Source organism: Scyliorhinus torazame, chromosome 16, assembly GCF_047496885.1.
Source record: "Scyliorhinus torazame isolate Kashiwa2021f chromosome 16, sScyTor2.1, whole genome shotgun sequence".
In the NCBI taxonomy this organism is placed as follows: domain Eukaryota; kingdom Metazoa; phylum Chordata; class Chondrichthyes; order Carcharhiniformes; family Scyliorhinidae; genus Scyliorhinus; species Scyliorhinus torazame.
In genome coordinates this window covers 53249495-53268959 of record NC_092722.1, presented here as the reverse complement: position 1 = coordinate 53268959, position 19465 = coordinate 53249495, and positions in this window count along the sequence as shown.

The following is a 19465-nucleotide window of genomic DNA, read 5'->3' as shown; positions in this document are numbered from 1 at the left end:
ATCATTGGCCAATTCACCTAACCTGCACATCTTTGGACTTGGGAGGAAATCGGAGCACCCGGAGGAAACCCACGCACACACGGGAGGATGTGCAGACTCCGCACAGACAGTGACCCAAGCCGGAATCGAACCTGGGACCCTGGAGCTGTGAAGCAATTGTGCTATCCACAATGCTACCGTGCTGCCCTTAAGAACAAATTAATCTACACTATATTATTCTACCATAATCCATGTACCTATCCAATAGCCGTTCTAAGGTCCCTAATGTTTTCAACTCAACTACTTCCACAGGCAGTGCATTCCATGCCGCCACTACTCTCTGGGTAAAGAACCTACTTCTGACATCCCCCCTATATCTTCCACCATTCACCTTAAATTTATGTCCCCTTGTAATGGTTTGTTCCACCCGGGGGAAAAGTCCCTGACTGTCTACACTATTTATTCCCCTGATCATCTTATAAACCTCTATCAAGTCACCCCTCATCCTTCTCCGTTCTAATGAGAAAAGGCCTAGCACCCTCAACCTTTCCTTGTAAGACCTACTCTCCATTCCAGGCAACATCCTGGTAAATCTCCTTTGCACCTTTTCCAAAGCTTCCACATCCTTCCTAAAATGAGGCGACCAGAACTGTACACAGTACTCCAAATGTGGCCTTACCAAAGTTTTGTACAGCTGCATCATCACCTCACGGCTCTTAAATTCAATCCCTCTGTTAATGAACGCTAGCACACCATAGGCCTTCTTCACAGCTCTATCCACTTGAGTGGCAACTTTCAAAGATCTATGAACATAGACCCCAAGATCTCTCTGCTCCTCCACATTGCCAAGAACCTTACTGTTAACCCTGTATTCCGCATTTATATTTGTCCTTCCAAAATGGACAACCTCATACTTTTCAGGGTTAAACTTCATCTGCCACTTCTCAGCCCAGCTCTGCATCCTATCTATGTCTCTTTGCAGCAGACAACAGCCCTCCTCACTATCCACAACTCCACCAATCTTTGTATCGTCTGCAAATTTACTGACCCACCCTTCAACTCCCTCATCTAAGTCATTAATGAAAATCACAAACAGCAGAGGACCCAGAACTGGTCCCTGCGGTATGCCACTGGTAACTGGGATCCAGGCTGAATATTTGCCATCCATCACCACTCTCTGACTTCTATCGGTTAGCCAGTTCGTTATCCAACTGGCCAAATTTCCCACTATCCCATGCCTCCTTACTTTCTGCATAAGCCTACCATGGGGAACCTTATCAAATGCCTTACTAAAATCCATGTACACAACATCCACTGCTTTACCTTCATCCACATGCTTGGTCACCTCCTCAAAGAATTCAATAAGACTTGTAAGGCAAGACCTACCCCTCACAAATCCGTGCTGACTATCCCTAATCAAGCAGTGTCTTTCCAGATGCTCAGAAATCCTATCCCTCAGTACCTTTTCCATTACTTTGCCTACCACCGAAGTAAGACTAACTGGCCTTTAATTCCCAGGGTTATCCCTATTCCCTTTTTTGAACAGAGGCACGACATTCGCCACTCTCAAATCCCCTGGTTCCACCCCTGTTGACAGTGAGGACGAAAAGATCATTGCCAACGGCTCCGCAATTTAATCTCTTGCCTCCCACAGAATCCTTGGATATATCCCGGTGGACTTGTCTGTCCTCAAATTTTTCAAAATGCCCAACACATCTTCCTTCCTAACAAGTATTTCCTCAAGCTTACCAGTCTGTTTCACACTGTCCTCTCCAACAATATGGCCCCTCTCATTTGTAAATACTGAAGAAAAGTACTCGTTCAAGACCTCTCCTATCTCTTCAGACTCAATACACAATCTCCCGCTACTATCCTTGATCGGACCTATCCTCGCTCTAGTCATTCTCATATTTCTCACATATATGTAAAAGGCCTTGGGGTTTTCCTTGATCCTACCCGCCAAAGATTTTTCATGCCCTCTCTTAGCTCTCCTAATCCCTTTCTTCAGTTCCCTCCTGGCTATCTTGTATCCCTCCAGCGCCTTGTCTGAACCTTGTTTCCTCAGCCTTACATAAGTCTCCTTCTTCCTCTTAACAAGACATTCAACCTCTCTTGTCAACCATGGTTCCCTCACTCGACCATCTCTTCCCTGCCTAACAGGGACATACATATCAAGGACACGTATTACCTGTTCCTTGAACAAGTTCCACATTTCACTTGTGTCCTTCCCTGACAGCCTATGTTCCCAACTTATGCACTTCAATTCTTTTCTGACAACATCGTATTTACCCTTCCCCCAATTGTAAACCTTACCCTATTGCACGCACCTATCCCTCTCCATTACTAAAGTGAAAGTCACAGAATTGTGGTCACTATCTCCAAAATGCTCCCCCACTAACAAATCTATCAGTTGCCCTGGTTCATTACCAAGTACCAAATCCAATATGGCCTCCCCTCTGGTCGGACAATCTACATACTGTGTTAGAAAAGCTTCCTGGACACACTGCACAAACACTACCCCATCCAAACTATTTGATCTAAAGAGTTTCCACTCAATGTTTTGGAAGTTGAAGTCACCCATGACTACTACCCTGTGACTTCTGCACCTTTCCAAAATCTGTTTCCCAATCTGTTCCTCCACATCTCTGCTACTTTTGGGGGGCCTATAGAAAACTCCCAACAATGGATATGGATTTGAATCAATGGCCAGCCAGGCCATTCCCAAGGGTAGAGTGAGGCTGCAGCAGGCAACCTTTGTTGCACTTGGCACTCTTGACAGTGTTTGACTAGCTTCTCGATATCAGCATCAATACCAAGTCACCTCATATAATTCCTGCAACATGTTCATCTTAGAGATGCCAGATGAGCGCTGTGCTATTCAGTTAGGCACAGTTCTCTGCCTGGTGCAGGAACAACTACTCTTGCTCCCCAGAGTATGATGCTATCTGGACAACTCAATTCATTCTTGCGAGTAAATGGTTCAATTTTCTCGGATACTGGCTCATTTATCCATCCTATAAGAATTTTGTTTCTCGCTTTGGACAGAAGTGGATCTCGATTGGTTCAATTCCTGACCTGCTTCGCCAAGACTGGCTACGTGTCCAAAAAAAAAAGAATGCCATGATGATTTCTTGTGGTATGGGAGTACATGTGATACTTTCTTGCAAGGACAATCGTATTCGCGATGTGTGTTCCAGGTCGGTGCTTGAAAATATACTCATTGGCAGACAGAATTAACGCCATCATTGAACCCAGGCGATCAGTGGAATCATGGGCGAGATTCTCCGACCCCCCCTCTGGGTCAGAGAATCGCCGGGGGCTGGCGTGAATCCCGCCCCCGCCGGTTGCCGAATTCTCCGGCACCGGAGATTTGGCAGGGGTGGGAATCGCGCCGCGCCGGTTGGCGGGCCCCCCCCCCCCCCCGCGATTCTCCGGCCCGGATGGGCCGAAGTCCCGCTGCTAGGATGCCTGTCCCGCCGGCGTGGATTAAACCACCTACTTTACTGGCGGGACAAGGCGGCGCGGACGGCCTCCGGGGTCCTGGGGAGGGCGCGGGGCGATCTGGCCCTGGGGGGTGCCCCCACGGTGGTCTGGCCCGCGATCAGGGCCCACCGATCCGCGGGCTGGCCTGTGCCGTGGGGGCACTCTTTTCCTTCCGCCTTCGCCACGGCTTCCACCATGGCGGAGGCGGAAGAGACTCCCTCCGCAGTGCATGCGCGGGGATGCCGTGAGCGGCCGTTAACGCTCCCGCGCATGCGCTGCCCGGCAATGTCATTTCCGCACCAGCTGGCGGGGCACCAAAGGCCTTTTCCGCCAGCTAGCAGGGCGGAAATAAGTCCGGCGCGGGCCTAGCCCCTCAAGGTTAGGGCTGGGCCCCCCAAGATGCGGAGGATTCCGCACCTTTGGGGCGGTGCGATGCCCGATTGATTGGCGCTGTTTTTGGCGCCGGTCGGCGGACATCGCGCCAATACCGGAAAATTTCGCCCCATGTCCTCTTTGAAGAGACACAAGAGTGGTTGTGGCCAGAAGCTATGATAAAGTGTCTACCATGTAAGCACTGGTTGTATTTCTGGACATCAATGACTATTGATGGTCCTTTCTTCTTGATTTGTGAGTATCCTTTTTCAGCCTCTGAGAAAGGTCTTGACATATATCCCATTGACTATTCAGAGCTCTCATTCATCTCATAGGACAACACCGCACCAACTCCAGATGGCGAGGAATCGCAGATCGATATTAGTTCTTCAGATGGGTCGAAGTGTTCGAAAAGATTTGAGGACTTCAGCAATTGTTTTATTTTTTAGAAATCTTCCTCCTGGGGAGCCTTCCAAGATCAAAGATGGTTTTCTTCAGCAGAATATACGAGGTGTACAATACCATCGATAAGATTAGTAAAGAAACATCCACAGTAGTTTACCATTGCGAAATCGATTTGACTTCAGTTGTGTTTGTGGGAACAAGTGCCTCCTTTATCACCTTGACGTTACTTTCAATACAAGGATTATGGGTGGTGCCCACTCCGTGAACTGAACTGGCTGGTTAACCTGTAGAACTCAGTATCCACTTTCTCTTGTGAGGCATATGGTATCAGTCTTGCCCCCAAAAATCGAGGAGTCACCTCTGGATAAATCTTAGCTTATCGCCCTTCAATTTTGCCTAATTCATCACAGAAGCCACTTTCCTATTTTCTCATCAGTTCGGGTATGTACCATTGAGGTGCCTTTTATTTTAATTGCTTCGCCCATATAAGTTTTCAACTTGGCAGAAGTGCTCTTCAAGTTCAATGGCTGGACTCCCTCTCTTAGGTACTGAAATGAATGTTAGCCCATCAAATGGCTGATGTCCCTGTATCCACTTACATCTTAAGAGGGCTTCCCATTTACCTGGAGCGTTACAGAAATTGACTTTATCTTGCCTTTTTTTTTAGATTAAACAGAGAGTAGACACTGGAATCACTGGTGCTAGGTTCTTCCACATTGTTCTTCCACATCACAATCAACCACCTTGGTTGATTGATTATTTGGCAACCTTGAATTAGCTCTGCACTGTACTTTATCAAATGTCCTCTTTTGTCACAATAACAGCACTCAGTCTCCTTACCCGACTTGATTCAGGAGTGTGGTTACCTCCACATCGCTAACATTCCACTTAAGCATTACTGACTAATTGCCTATTCTGTACCTTTTTGTCTTAGGGCTAGGCAGCAATGCTGGCCTAGCCAGCGAAAGACGCATCTCTTAAATTCATGTTTTTAAATGGAGCAAGTCATTGTTGCTAAATGTTACCCCTAAATCCAGAAATGCTGAACATGGTGATCGTCCTTTTAACAATGGTGTTTGACAGATTTTAACATTGTTGGCTTCATGTATAATTTTGCATGCTCTAATAATAGATATCATGGTCAGGAAACGCCATGTCTGAGATATATGCTATACCGATTGAACTAATTGAACCAATCCTGTGCTGTACTTTTCTTTGTTCTTTGTTCTAATTGGCTTTTACAATAGCTTGTATTCATATTTAATGCAATGTCTTTATTTATCTGTTCACAGGGGCTTTGTTGGCTCGGTTGATCCCTAATTGCCCTGGAGAAGGTGATGGTGAGCTACCTTCTTAAACCATTGCCAGCCATGTGGTGTATGTATTCCTAGTGTTGCTGGGGAGGGAGCTCCAGGATTTTGACCCAGTGCAGGAACAGCGATATATTTCCAAGTCAGGATGGTGAGCGACTTTGAGGGGAACTTCCAGGAGGTGGCGTTCCCATGTGTCTGCTGCCCATGTCCTTCTAGGTTTGGAAGGTGCTGTCGAATGTGCTTTGGTGAGTTTTTTATTTGATCCCTGGCTGAGCCAGCATTTGTTACCCATCCCTAATTGCCCTTCAGAGGACATTTAAAATGTCTGGACTCACAAGTAGGTAAGGATGGCATATTTCCTCCCCTAAAGGACATTAGTGAACCAGATGAATTTTTATGACAATTTACAATGGTTTCATGGTCATCATTAGACTTTTACTTCCAGATTTTCACCATCTATCTTGGTGGGATTCGAACCCGGGTCCACATAGCATTACCCTAGTCTCTGGATTACTAGTCCAGTGACAATACCACTCCACCGCTGCCTCGCCAGTTATTGCAATGCATCCTGTATGGCAGGATAAACTGTGTGTATCGCACAATGACTTACACAAGTCGCGAAGTGATGAAGTCTATTGAGGCTTTATTAAGCAAGACTTGTTCCCCAGCAGCTCAGTTACAGAATGCGACTGCTGGGAGAACTCGAGCTCTTATACTCCGCCTTCAGGGCGGAGCCAGAAGTCGGCAGATCCAACCAGGACCTGGGACCTGTCAGCCAATAGCCTCTCAGCTTCACAGGTACCATATTACCCCTAATACATACCACCACATACACCCCTTGTTAAAAAAGAACCCGGCGGGGTGGTGGTTCGCATGGTGGTAGGGGTTTACAAGGCTGGTCCTAGAACAAATTTCGAACCGTTGCTATGCATTTTTAGCCCAACATTTAGCTATGTACAAGTTTGTGTCCGAATTATTTACAACAAAATTTACAACAGAATTCTTGCTTTCTTGGTGTCACGCAGATTCACGAGTCGAGCGGGTGGCCTGGTCGTCCTCGTCGATCGCCTCAGCCCCGGTGGTGGTGCAGGTGCTGGCTCGGGCACTGTCGTCTCCGGGAGCGTTGCGCTGTTCGTTCCTTTTTTACTCCTGGGCGGGCACGGGAGGAGGACCGATCCACCCGGGAAGGGGGCGGTCGTGGGGTGCGCCGGTGGCAGGGTGGGGGTGATCGGTAATGATATCGCATCATTATTAGTGTCTTATTTATTCACGCTATCTATATTTGTATGTGAGAGTAAAGTTCAGACTCTCAGGTTGAAACTGAGCACTCCCACATCACAAATAATATAGTGGAGGGTGAATTGACACATGAATCCATAGAATATCTACAGTGCAGAAGGGGGCGATTCTGCCCAATCCTCTGAAAGATCACCCCAGCTGGAACCACTTCTTCCCCCGCCCTATCCCCGTAACTCCACCTAACCTGCACATCTTTGGACACTAAGGGGCAATTGTTAGCATGGCCAATCCACCGGAGCACCCAGAGGAAACCCACACAGACACAGGGACAACATACAAACTCCACACAGGCAGTCATCCAAGGACGGAATTGAACCTGGGTCCATGGCGCTGTGAGGCTGCGGTGCTAACCACTGCGCCACCAAGTCGCCCAATTGCTTTGCTTTGGTCATTCTGCACAGTAACATTACAAAGAAGCAATTCTGAAATCGGCACTGGCAGTGGGGAGCTGTGTTCAAAAGGGTGCATCAGTCAAATGTAAATCTACATAGATGCAATCTTGAATATGTGAATGACATTCCCTGTAAGTGCCACATCCCACTGGGACGCAGGATCATAGAATTGTCCCTGAAATATGTTTCCTGATGCCTGGTAACTGGAGGTTTTGTGACATAGTGGGTAACGTCCACGCCTCTGAGCCAGAAGATCCGGGTTCAAGTCCCAACCCAGGACCTGATGTCTAGGAAGGTGCTTTCATAAAACGGCCAAACAGGTTACGTGTCAACCTGTGAAATCCTTCCAATAGGCCAAGAGTGGGAGAGACACCTGGTCAGCCATGTTTGGTGTGGAGTCGCATCCCCTAAAGCTATAAGCCTCTGGCCACATATTCCAGGCAAACCTCACTATGGAAACGATTGAAAGTTTGCCACTTGCACCAGTAGATGTGGGAAGAGAAAAAAACAGAACAATGCTTCGTAATTATCTCTGAAAGATTTATAAGCCCATTCATTTTCAAGATATTTACAATAGCCCGAGCAATACTGATTGGATCAGTGTTCCATTTGCCCGTCAAGTAATTCCCCAAATATGCTTTAAACCCAACTTGTGCTGCTCCAGTAAAAGGTTAGATTTTTCTGAGTCATTCTAAATATCTATTCACTGCATCTTTTAACTAGTCCTGGACAATTTGATGCTATAGTGGGCAATTCTCTCCTGCGTTTCACCCAGCACACCTCCTGCTATTCCCAGAAGAATAGTGGGAGAGCTCCTAAACGGGGTCACGCCAGACGCTGAACGGAGCGTGATGCTCCCAGCCTGCACTGGACACAGTCTGTTTCACGCCCTCACGGGCCATGATCCAGAGCTGCATATTTAACTTCAGTATTTAAGCTAATTTAAGTATGTATTTCCAGGTCTCCCTGCTCCCGGGATTCACCGGTCCCGCCGGTGCAACGTGAGGCCAGTGGGAATCACTACTGGTTTCTACCAACGGAAAGCTGGCACGATGACGCGGCCGGGGGCTGGATGGCCATTGGCGCTGCAGGCTGGTCGTGGACAGAGCTGGGTAGTGACAACTTGACACTTCCTGGTTGGTACTACCAGAGTGCCAATGGCACTGTTAGGTGCCAGTGCCCAGTGCCAAGGTGCCAAGGGGCGCTGCCAAAGGGAAGGGCCTGAGAGGGGGCATGGCCATGATGTGTGGGGGTGCATGAAAGCGGGGCCTGATGGGGTGCCTAAAGGGGTGAGGCATGAACGGGGTGGGGGCTGAAGGTGGGTCCCAAGGGTTGGCCTTAAATGAGGGCCTTCGGCAACACTATAGCGGGTGTCGGTCACCTGGGGAGGGAGGGCGCTGATACAAGCGATGAGGGGGGTCTGCGTTATGCTGAAAGTGGGGGGGGGGGGGGGCAGGTCTCTTCTGCCGAATTGGCAGGGGCTGGGGGTGCTGCAGGGTTGTTTGGTGATCAGGGTGCCCTCCCAGCACTTAAGGCCCTGCACATCTCTTTCCCGATGGGAATCTCCCCAAACTCCAAAACTAATGACAAAGTGTGGGAGAATTGCTATGGGAATCGTGCCGGGACAGCCAATGGGATTTTCACCAGCTTTCCCACCCAAATTAACTGATAGTCATTTTTGGGAGAATTCCGCCAGACCGGTGGCGTTTTGCACAAGTCACTGGATCCAAAAGGGCTAAACTCACTTTAGGAACTTTGAGATGACCAGAGAAAGAATTATCCAAACTCTCCCACCAAAGCTGGATCCGTGCCCAAATCCCGTCGGATTAATAATAGGTCAGTCAGCTCCTCAAGCCATTTCCCAAAAGTTGAAACACCCATATTCTAACCAGCTGCAGCTCCCAGTTCCTCTCAACAAACTAATTACTAAGTTAGCAATTGACTTCTTCAACAAAGGCCCGAATAACGATTGGTCAAATGGACAATGATAACCGCACCACGGAGATGTTTTCAGCTCTGTTTCCCTTCTAATATGTTTTGGGTTGAGTAACCTGTGGCACGATTGCACCATATCATTGGGACCTCTGGTTCCCAAGTCTCTCCAACATCGGGGTTTGCCTTCCATCGTGTATGTTGATGGCTACTTGACCAAGATTGATTTCAATAAATAGTTGACCCCCCCCGATATCCATGTATCATGGGACCAACAGAATGGCAGAAAGTGAACAGGATAAACTTTTGCCTTTTTTTCATTTAATAATTCCCATATCCCGAAATAGACTTGGAGTCGAAACAATATGAGCAATAAGAGTGGATTCCATCTAAAGTCATGTTTTGCAATCCTATTATTGATACATTATACAAGAAACATTCATCTATTATTCAGACTCGCAACATAGTCAGTGGCCTCCAGTGGGATACCCACTGTTTTTCATTACTTTAATATTGGTTGCTTATAGCTTTGAGTAATTACACCGAGTATGGTTTTGGTGTATTACGCGTTGTTATTTGGTTACTATTGAAAACAACCAAATGGAATGAAAGTACTGGTACTGATATTCACAGGAAAATAACGCTTGGGGAACATGACAATATCCGGTAACTTCGGACACCCTGCTTCCTATTGGCCCTGTTGGACCATCAGTATTCTAAATGGAACTTGTAATGTTATTGTTGGATGGCCTGATTTATATGACAAGAACACTTGTAGCTAAAGCTATAAATGATTTATTAACATTAACTATGGATAAATTATTTACAAAACAACAGATGAATAACAGTAAGTTCCAGCACAAGCAACCTCTCTTCAGCTTCCTCCAGCCAATCTGAGGAGTCATCTGACTCCAATATTCACTTATGTACTAGTGAGACTCCTAGTGGTCAATCGGAGAATTATAACACAACCTTGATATCATAACTACATCCCCTTTCCTTTGAAGGAAAAAATTAATATATTACCATCAGTATATTTACAGGTGATATCATGAGACTGTGAGTTTAACAGTATTAATTTTTAAAATGTTTTAAACTGTTTTAACAAATATATATACACACACAAGAACAGCAAGCATTGTATGAACAAATAGTCCAAATCGACAAATTGAGTCGATCAGGTTTTCTTTTGACTCTGGTTGATTTGCTCAAAGTTTGACCTTGCAGCACAGAACTTGTAGGTTCAGTGTTCTCCATGACATTTGCAGGCTCAGGAACTGCTGAACGATCTGACACTGTAGCTGACGTTGATTCTGATGTAGATTCGGCATCCATCACGTTCTTGTGAAAGTCTTCTCTGGTATTCAACAATTGCTTAACAATGTGTACACCTCTTTCGGCTTTTCTGTTGGCTTGAGGGTACAATGGATTCGATGTGACGTGATTAAAATCATACGCGAATGCAAAGAGTTGCCACTCTTTCCAGCTAAAACAAGGACCGTTATCACTCATGACCACTTGCGGGATCCCATGTCTAGCAAAGATTGACTCAGTACGCAGTATTACACTGCTTGCCGTTATGCTTGACACTAGACCCATTTCGGGATAGTTTGAAAAATAGTCTATGATCATGAAATAATCTTTCCTTCATAGATGAAAGAGATCAATAGCTACTTTCTACCATGGTGCTGTAGGTAAATCAGATATTTGCATAGGTTCTCTTGTTTGCTTGCAACAATGCGTCTGACATTTGTCACAACAACTGACCATCCTGTCAATATCCTGATTATACCCGGCCAGTAAACAGAGCTTTCCGTTTACATTTTACAATCCCAAGATGTCCTTCATGTATCCTCTTTAGTACACCCTTGCGAAGAGATTGAGGTAGGACTATAGTGTTCAATACTATAGTGAAGTACCACTCCATTAATGATAGTGAGTTCAGACCATATAATTGTAGAACTCCATACATTGAACTCTGAGCCAGTGTGAGTTGATATTCCTCATCACCTCTTGGAGAGTTTGATCCTTCCTGGTATCTTCTTGGATCTCACGTAGTTTTGTATATGATACTGGTGGTAGTATGGAAATAAGATTGACATGCAGATCCACATCTTCAGCAATTTCACTACTCTCGATAATGCATCCGCTAAGAACAAATATTTGCCTGGTGTGTCGATGAGATTGAAGACTTAGCGTTGTAACTTCATCATCAACCTCTGAATGCAGACAGCTGGTTGAGATTTTTTTATGACGTTAACCAAAAGACGATGATCTGTCTCAACTGTGAAAGTTGGAACCCATAGACGTAGTTGTGTAATTTCTCCAAGCCGACACTAAACCCAGGCCTTCTTTTTCAATTTGAGCATACCTCTACTCTGTTGCCATCATGGATCATGATGCACACTCGACTGGTTTCCAATCGGCATGGTCGAGTTGCAGAAGAACTGCTCCCAGACCATCTTTGGAAGCATCTGTTGACATTTTAATCTGCTTAGACTGGTCAAAAAATGTAAGAACGGGCGTAGTGGTCAGTGAAGTCTTGAGCTTCTTCCACTCTTGCTAATGTTTCTCAGTCCAAGTGAAATCTGTTGTCTTGTGCAGGAAATCATGTAGATGTGTTGTTTTTGCTGACAGGTTTGGAATGAATTTCCCTCTGAAATTGATCAAACCCATTACTCCATCACCAAAGATGGCTTTCTTGTCGTGTGGTTTTGGCATGTTGAGAATTACTTGGATTTTGTCCTGGTCAGGTTCAATGCGAGCTTGTCATCTCGGAATGTGACATTGGTTACTCCAAATTGACACTTTTGCTTAGAACAAAGAACAATGAACAAAGAAAAGTACAGCACAGGAACATGCCTTCGGCCCTCCAAGCCTGTGCCGACCATGCTGCCCGTCTAAACTAAAGTCTTCTACACTTCCTGGGTCCGTACCCCTCTATTCCCATCCTATTCATGTATTTGTCAAGATGCCCCTTAAATGTCACTATTGTCCCTGCTTCCACCACCTCCTCCGGCAGCGAGTCCCAGGCACCCATTACCCTCTGTGTAAAAAAACTTGCCTCATACACCTACTCTAAACCTTGTCCCTCGCAACTTAAACCTATGCCCCCTAGTAATTATGCCCCTCATAATTTTGTAGAACTCTATCAGGTCGCCCCTCAACCTCCGTCGTTCCAGTGAGAACAAACCGAGTTTATTCAACCACTCCTCATAGCTAATGCCCTCCATACCAGGCAACATCCTAGTAAATCGCTTCTGCACCCTCTCTAAAGCCTCCACATCCTTCTGGTAGTGTGGCGACCAGAATTGAACACTATACTCCAAGTGTGGCCTAACTAATGTTCTATATAGCTCCAACATGGCTTGCCAATTCTTAGACTCAATGCCCCGGCCAATGAAGGCAAGCATGCCGTATGCCTTCTTGACTACCTTCTCCACCTGTGTTGCCCCTTTCAGTGACCTGTGGACCTGTACACCTAGATCTCTCTGACTGTTAATACTCTTGAGGGTTCTACCATTCACTGTATATTCCCTGCCTGCATTAGACCTTCCAAAATGCATTACCTCACATTTGTCCAGATTAAACTCCATCTGCCATCTCTCCGCTCAAGTCTCCAAACAATCTAAATCCTGCTGTATCCTCTGACAGTCCTCATCACTATGCGCAATTCCAGCAACCTTTGTGTTGTCAGCAAACTTACTGATCAGACCAGTTACATTTTCCTCCAAATCATCTATATATACTACGAACAGCAATGGTCCCAGCACTGACCCCTGTGGAACACCACTAGCCACAGTCCTCCAATCAGAAAAGCACTGTTCCATTGCTACTCTCTGCCTTCTATGACCTAGCCAGTTCTGTGTCTATCTTGCCAGCTCACCCCTGATCCCGTGTGACTTCACCTTTTGTACCAGCCTGCCATGAGGGACCTTGTCAAAGGCCTTACTGAAGTCCATATGGATAACATCCACTGCCCTACCTGCATCAATCATCTTTGTGACCTCTTCGAAAAACTCTATCAAGTTAGTGAGACACTACCTCCCCTTCACAAAACCATGCTGCCTCTCACTAATACGTCCATTTGCTTCCAAATGGGAGCAGATCCTGTCTCGAAGAATTCTCTCCAGTAATTTCCCTACCACTGACGTAAGGCTCACCGGCCTGTTGTTCCCTGGATTATCCTTGCTACCCTTCTTAATCAAAGGAACAACATTGGTATTCTCCAGTCCTCCGGGACATCACCTGAAGACAGTGAGGATCCAAAGATTTCTGTCAAGGCCTCAGCAATTTTTTCTGTAGCCTCTTTCAGTATTCTGGGGTAGATCCCATCAGGCCCTGGGGACCTATCTACCTTAATATTTTTCAAGACGCCCAACACCTCGTCTTTTTGGATCGCAATGTGACCCAGGCTATCTGAAATGAAAATTATGAAAATGAAATGAAAATCGCTTATTGTCACAAGTAGGTTTCAAATGAAGTTACTATGAAAAGCCCCTAGTCGCCACATTCCGGCGCCTGTTCGGGGAGGCTGGTACGGGAATTGAACCGCGCTGCTGGCCTGCCTTGGTCTGCTTTCAAAGCCAGCGATTTAGCCCTGTGCTAAACACACCCTTCTCCAGACTCAACATCCACCAATTCCTTTTCTTTGGTGAATAGTGATGCAAAGTATTCATTTAGTACCTTGCCCATTTCCTCTGGCTCCACACATAGATTCACTTGCCTATCCTTCGGTGGGCCAACCCTTTCCCTGCAACCCTCTTGCTATTTATGTACGTGTAAAAAGCCTTGGGATTTTCCTTAACCCTGTTTGCCAAAGACTTTTTGCGACCCCTTTTAGCCCTCCTGACTCCTTGCTTAAGTTCCTTCCTACTTCCCTTATATTCCACACAGGCTTTGTCTGTTCCCAGCCTTCTAGCCCTGACAATTGCCTCCTTTTTCTTTTTGACAAGGCCTACAATATCTCTTGTTATCCAAGGTTCCTGAAATTTGCCGTATTTATCCTTCTTCCACACAGGAACATGCCGGTCCTGAATTCCTATCAACTGACATTTGAAAGCCTCCCACATGTCAGATGTTGATTTACCCTCAAACATCCGGCCCCAATCTAGGTTCTTCAGTTCCCGCCTAATATTGTTATAATTAGCCTTTCCCCAATTTAGCACATTCACCCTAGGAACACTCTTATCCTTGTCCACCAGCACTTTAAAACTTACTGAATTGTGGTCATTGTTCCTGAAATGCTCCCCTACTGAAACTTCTACCACCTGGCCGGGCTCATTCACCAATACCAGTTCCAGTACAGTCCCTTCCTTAGTCGGATTATCTACATCTTGTTTTAAGAAGCCCTCCTGGATGCTCCTTACAAACTCTGCCCCGTCCAAGCCCCTAGCACTAAGTGAGACCCAGTCAATATTGGGGAAGTTGAAGTCTCCCATCACAACAACCCTGTTGTTTTTACTCCTTTCCAAAATCTGTCTACCTATCTGCTCCTCTATCTCTCGCTGGGAGGCCTGTAGTACACCCCAACATTGTGACTGCACCCTTCTTATTCCTGATCTCTACCCATATAGCCTCACTGCCCTCTGAGGTGTCCTCCCATAGTACAGCTGTGATATTCTCCCAAACCAGTAGCGCAACTCCGCCACCCCTTTTACAACCCCCTCTATCCCGCCTGAAACATCTAAATCCTGGAACGTTTAGCTGCCAATCTTGTCCTTCCCTCAACCATGTCTCTGTAATGGCAACAACATCATAGTTCCAAGTGCTAATCCAAGCTCTATGTTCATCTGCCTTACCTGTTATACTTCTTGCATTAAAACGTATGCACTTCATGCCACCAGACCCGCTGTTTTCAGCAACATCTCCCTGTCTGCACTTCCTCAGAGCCATACTGGCCCTGTTTCCTAGTTCTCCCTCAATGCTTCCACCTTCTGACTTATTACTCCGGTAACCACCCCCCTGCCATACTAGTTTAAACCCACCCGTGTGACACTAGCAAACCTCGCGGCCTGGATATTTATGCCTCTCCAGTTTAGATGCAACCCGTCCTTCTTATACAGGTCACACCTGCCCTGGAAGAGCTCCCAGTGTTCCAGATAACGGAAACCCTCCCTCCTACACCAGCTGTTTAGCCACGTGTTTAGCTGCTCTATCTTCCTATTTCTAGCCTCACTGGCGCGTGGCATAGGGAGTAATCCCGAGATTACAACCCTAGAGGTCCTGTCTTTTAACTTTCTGCCTAGCTCCCTGAACTCCTGCTGCAGGACCTCATGCCCCTTCCTGCCTATGTCGTTAGTACCAATATGTACAACGACCTTTGCCTGTTTGCCCTTCCCCTTCAAGATGCCCGCTATCCATTCTGACACATCCTGGACCCTGGCACCAGGGAGGCAACATACCATCATGGAGTCTCTCTCGCATCCACAGAAGCGCATATATGTGCCCCTGACTATAGAGTCCCCTATGACTGTTGCTCTTCTGCGCTTTGACCCTCCCTGCTGAATATCAGTGGTGCCACTGCTCTGGCTGCTTCTGTTTTCCCCTGATAGGCTATTCCCCCCAACAGTATCCAAAGCGGTATACCTGTTCGAGAGGGGGACAATCACAGGATATGTCTCCCTCTCTGGATGCTTGTTGAGCTTCAGCCTATTTCTCCTGACACTTGTTAGAACTTTAAGAAACCTTGTATTGTGCTCTTCTATGGTCGGGCCCCAAACGATTATATCATCTCCGTACATGTACACCTCCGATCCTTCGATTCTGTGCTCTATGGCACGGTGAAAAATTTCTGATGCTGAAATTATGCTAAACCGCATTCTCAGAAAACAGTTTCGTCCAAATGGCCTATTAAAAGTGCTGTATTTTGTACTTTCTTCCTTTAGCTTTAGTTGCCAGAAACCCTGAGATGCGTCACGTTTCTCAAAGAATTGTGCACCAGCCATCTCAGATGTGATTTTCTCACGTTTTGGTATTTGGTAATATTCTCTTTTGATATTCTTTTTAAGATCTTTAGGATCCATGCGTATGCGAATATCGCCATTTTTTTTCTTTCCACAAACCATGGAGTTTATCCAGTCAGTTGGTTCTTCTATCTTTCTGATTACTTTTAACGTTGTCATTCTGTCTAGCTACTTTTTGAGGCCATCCCAAAGAGGTACAGGTACTCTTCTTGGTGCCTGTATCACAGTTTTTGCATCCTCGTTGAGTTGTATCTTGTAGGTGAATGGTAGCATACCAAAACCTGTGAACACATCACTGAATTTGCTGATAATGATCTCTGAATTGTTGGAGTGTTGATCCAATCCATTGTAGATGCTCTATACCAACTGCACGGGACCTAATTCTTCACAGGATTGATCACCTAATAATGAATCCAAGCCCTCAGATATAATATAGAATGGGACGAAATAAACTGTCACAAGCACCATAACATTTAATGCTTGAATCATTATAATCTCTATGATATATTTTGTGATTCTTGTAATGGGCTGAATTAGTTTATGCTGTTTAAATTGGCTTTGGAACCAGTGTCTAACTTCAATTGGACTACTCTACCAGTCACTTCAAGTGGTAGCAGTGAATTGTCATCAGCAACCGCATTTATTTTAAATGGAGTATCAGTTTGAATTTTGTAAGTGCTGGGGAATTTTTTGCTGTCTTGAAAAAATAATTCTTCTACTCCAACAAACAATGATGTTTCATCATTGGAGACTGTCTTCCATTGTGCTGACCGATCTGGGGTTGAGCTTAGAGTAACAATTCTGAGCAAAGTGATTTTCTTCCCTTTGCATCTTGGAACAAAACTTGCCAAAAGCTGGCATTGCCTTAATTTGTGCCTTTGACCACATCTTTTACACAGAAATACTTTGTCCTGATCTTTGACCTATTTGTTGCTGTGCGAGGAGCTGCAGGAACTTCCCTGCCTTTTTTTGGAAGTTTCCCGCCTTTTTGGAAAAAGAGCGGCAACCGGAGTGTTTTCTTCCAAGAAGACGCCGCCATTACTGAGAATCATTTTAGAATGCTGTGCTGCTAGCTGATCCTGCCAAATCTTAACTGCTTGTTCCAAACACAACTCAAATTCCCTCAGCAACCATTTCCTCAGCTTATTTTCATTCACTCCAAACACTAAAGAGCAGCACGGTAGCACAAGTGATTAGCACTGTGGCTTCACAGCGGCAGGATCCTAGGTTCGATTCCCTGCTGGGTCACTGTCTGTGCAGAGTCTGCACGTTCTCCCATGTCTGCGTGGGTTTCCTCCGGGTGCTGCGTTTCCTTCCACAGTCCAAAGACGTACAGGTTAGGTGGATTGCCCATTATAAATTGCCCCTTAAAGTCCAAAAGGTTAGGTGGGGTTACTGGGTTACGGGGATAGGTGGAGGCGAGGGCTTAAGTAGGGTGCTCGTTCCAAGGGCCGGTGCAGACTCAATGGGCAGAATGGCCTACTTCTGCACTGTAAATTCTATGACCCCAAGGGAGAAACTTTATCTCTCAACGATGGACAATATCAGACCGGGTTATTGGGTTACGGGGATAGGGTGAAATGAGGGCTGAAGTGGGTTTGTGCAGACTTGATGGGCCGAATGGCCTCTTACTGCACTGTATGTTCTATGAATCTGGTCCCGAATCATGGAAGATTCCATCGCAGAAATATTACAGGTTTTAGCTTTTAATTTTAAATCAGTGATAAAATTGGACTCCCCTGTCTTCTGTAAACATGATCCAAACACATAGAGCGGGATCCTCCCACAATTGGCGGGGCAGCCCGTACCGGCGGCAAGAGTGGCGTGAACCACACCGGCGTCGGGCCGACCGGAAATTGCGGAATCCTCCGCACTTCCAGGGGCTAGGCCGCCGCTGGAGGGGTTGGCGCCGCGCCAACCGGCGCTGAAGGGCCGCCATCGGCCGGCGCGACTTAGCGCATGCGCAGGACTGCCAGCGTGTTCTGGCGCATGCGCAGAACTGCCGGCGTGGTTCCTGCGCATGCGCAGGGGGTTTCTTCTCCGCGCCGGCTATGGCGCAGCCTTACAGAGGCTGGCGCTGAGGGAAAGAGTGCCCCCACGGCACAGGCCCACTCGCAGATCGGTGGGACCCGATCACAGGCCAGGCCACCATGGCCCCCCCCACCTCCCCGGGGCCAGACTCCCCGCACCCCCCGAGGACCCCGCTAGACGGCCGACAAGCCAGGTCCCGCCAGGATCGACCATGTCCATTTCACGCCAGCGGGACTGGCCGAAAACGGGCGGCTGCTCGGCCCATCGAGACCCTGAGAATTGTCGGGGGGGGCCCACTGCCAATGGCCCCCGACCGGCGAGGCGCGATCCCTGACCCCGCCCGAAAACTGGTGCCAGAGAATTCGGCAGCTGGCGTCAGAGTGGCGGGGCGGGTTTCATGCCACCCCCCGGCGATTCTCCGACCCAGTGGGGGTCGGAGAATCCCGCCCATAGTGTTCATCAATTCCATTTGTTCTGGGGTGCAACATGCATCAAATTTTTGAATTACTTCATTAAAATGTTCACAATCTTCATCATTTGCAAATTTAAATGTATTAAACATAACCATTGCTTTGGGCCCTGCCGTTGTTAGGAGCATTGCTACCTTATGCAAATTTGATTGATCTTCTAAATTTACTGCAGTAAGAAACAGATTAAATAGTTGTTTAAACACATGCCAGTTGCTGTCCACATTACCATGAAATCTGAGACTCAGTGGTGGCTTCTTGCAGTCTGCAAAAGCTTCAAATCTCTGTGCAGCTCGTGGCAGGCTTGTTTTATTTCTCAGTCTTTAATACCATCCAACCCTGGTACCATGTAATGTTCTTGGCGGATGGCCTGATTTATATTTCAAGAACACTTGTAGCTAAAGCTATAAACGATTTATTAACATTAACTGTGGGTAAACTATATATGAAACAACAGATGAATAACTGGAAGATTAAGCACAAGCCATCTCTCTTTTCAGCTTGAGGGGGTCACCTGACTCCAGCATTCACTTATATACTAGTGAGTCTCCTAGTGGTCAGTCAGTGAATTGCAACACAATCATATCACCACAGAACTGAACAAAGAATTAGAGGAGAACTCATTGGAGGAAGTGTGGCTATTAAATGATTGTAATTCACGAACAATCCTGTGTCATTTGGTGCACAATAAAATCCACTCTGAATGCTCCAGCTTCTTAATTCACTGTGGACATCTTTTTTGTCACATGAGACACTGAACATTTTTGATGGAGCTAATACAGTATGGATAATGCAGAGTTGATGAATAGAGAACATTATTTTTTTAT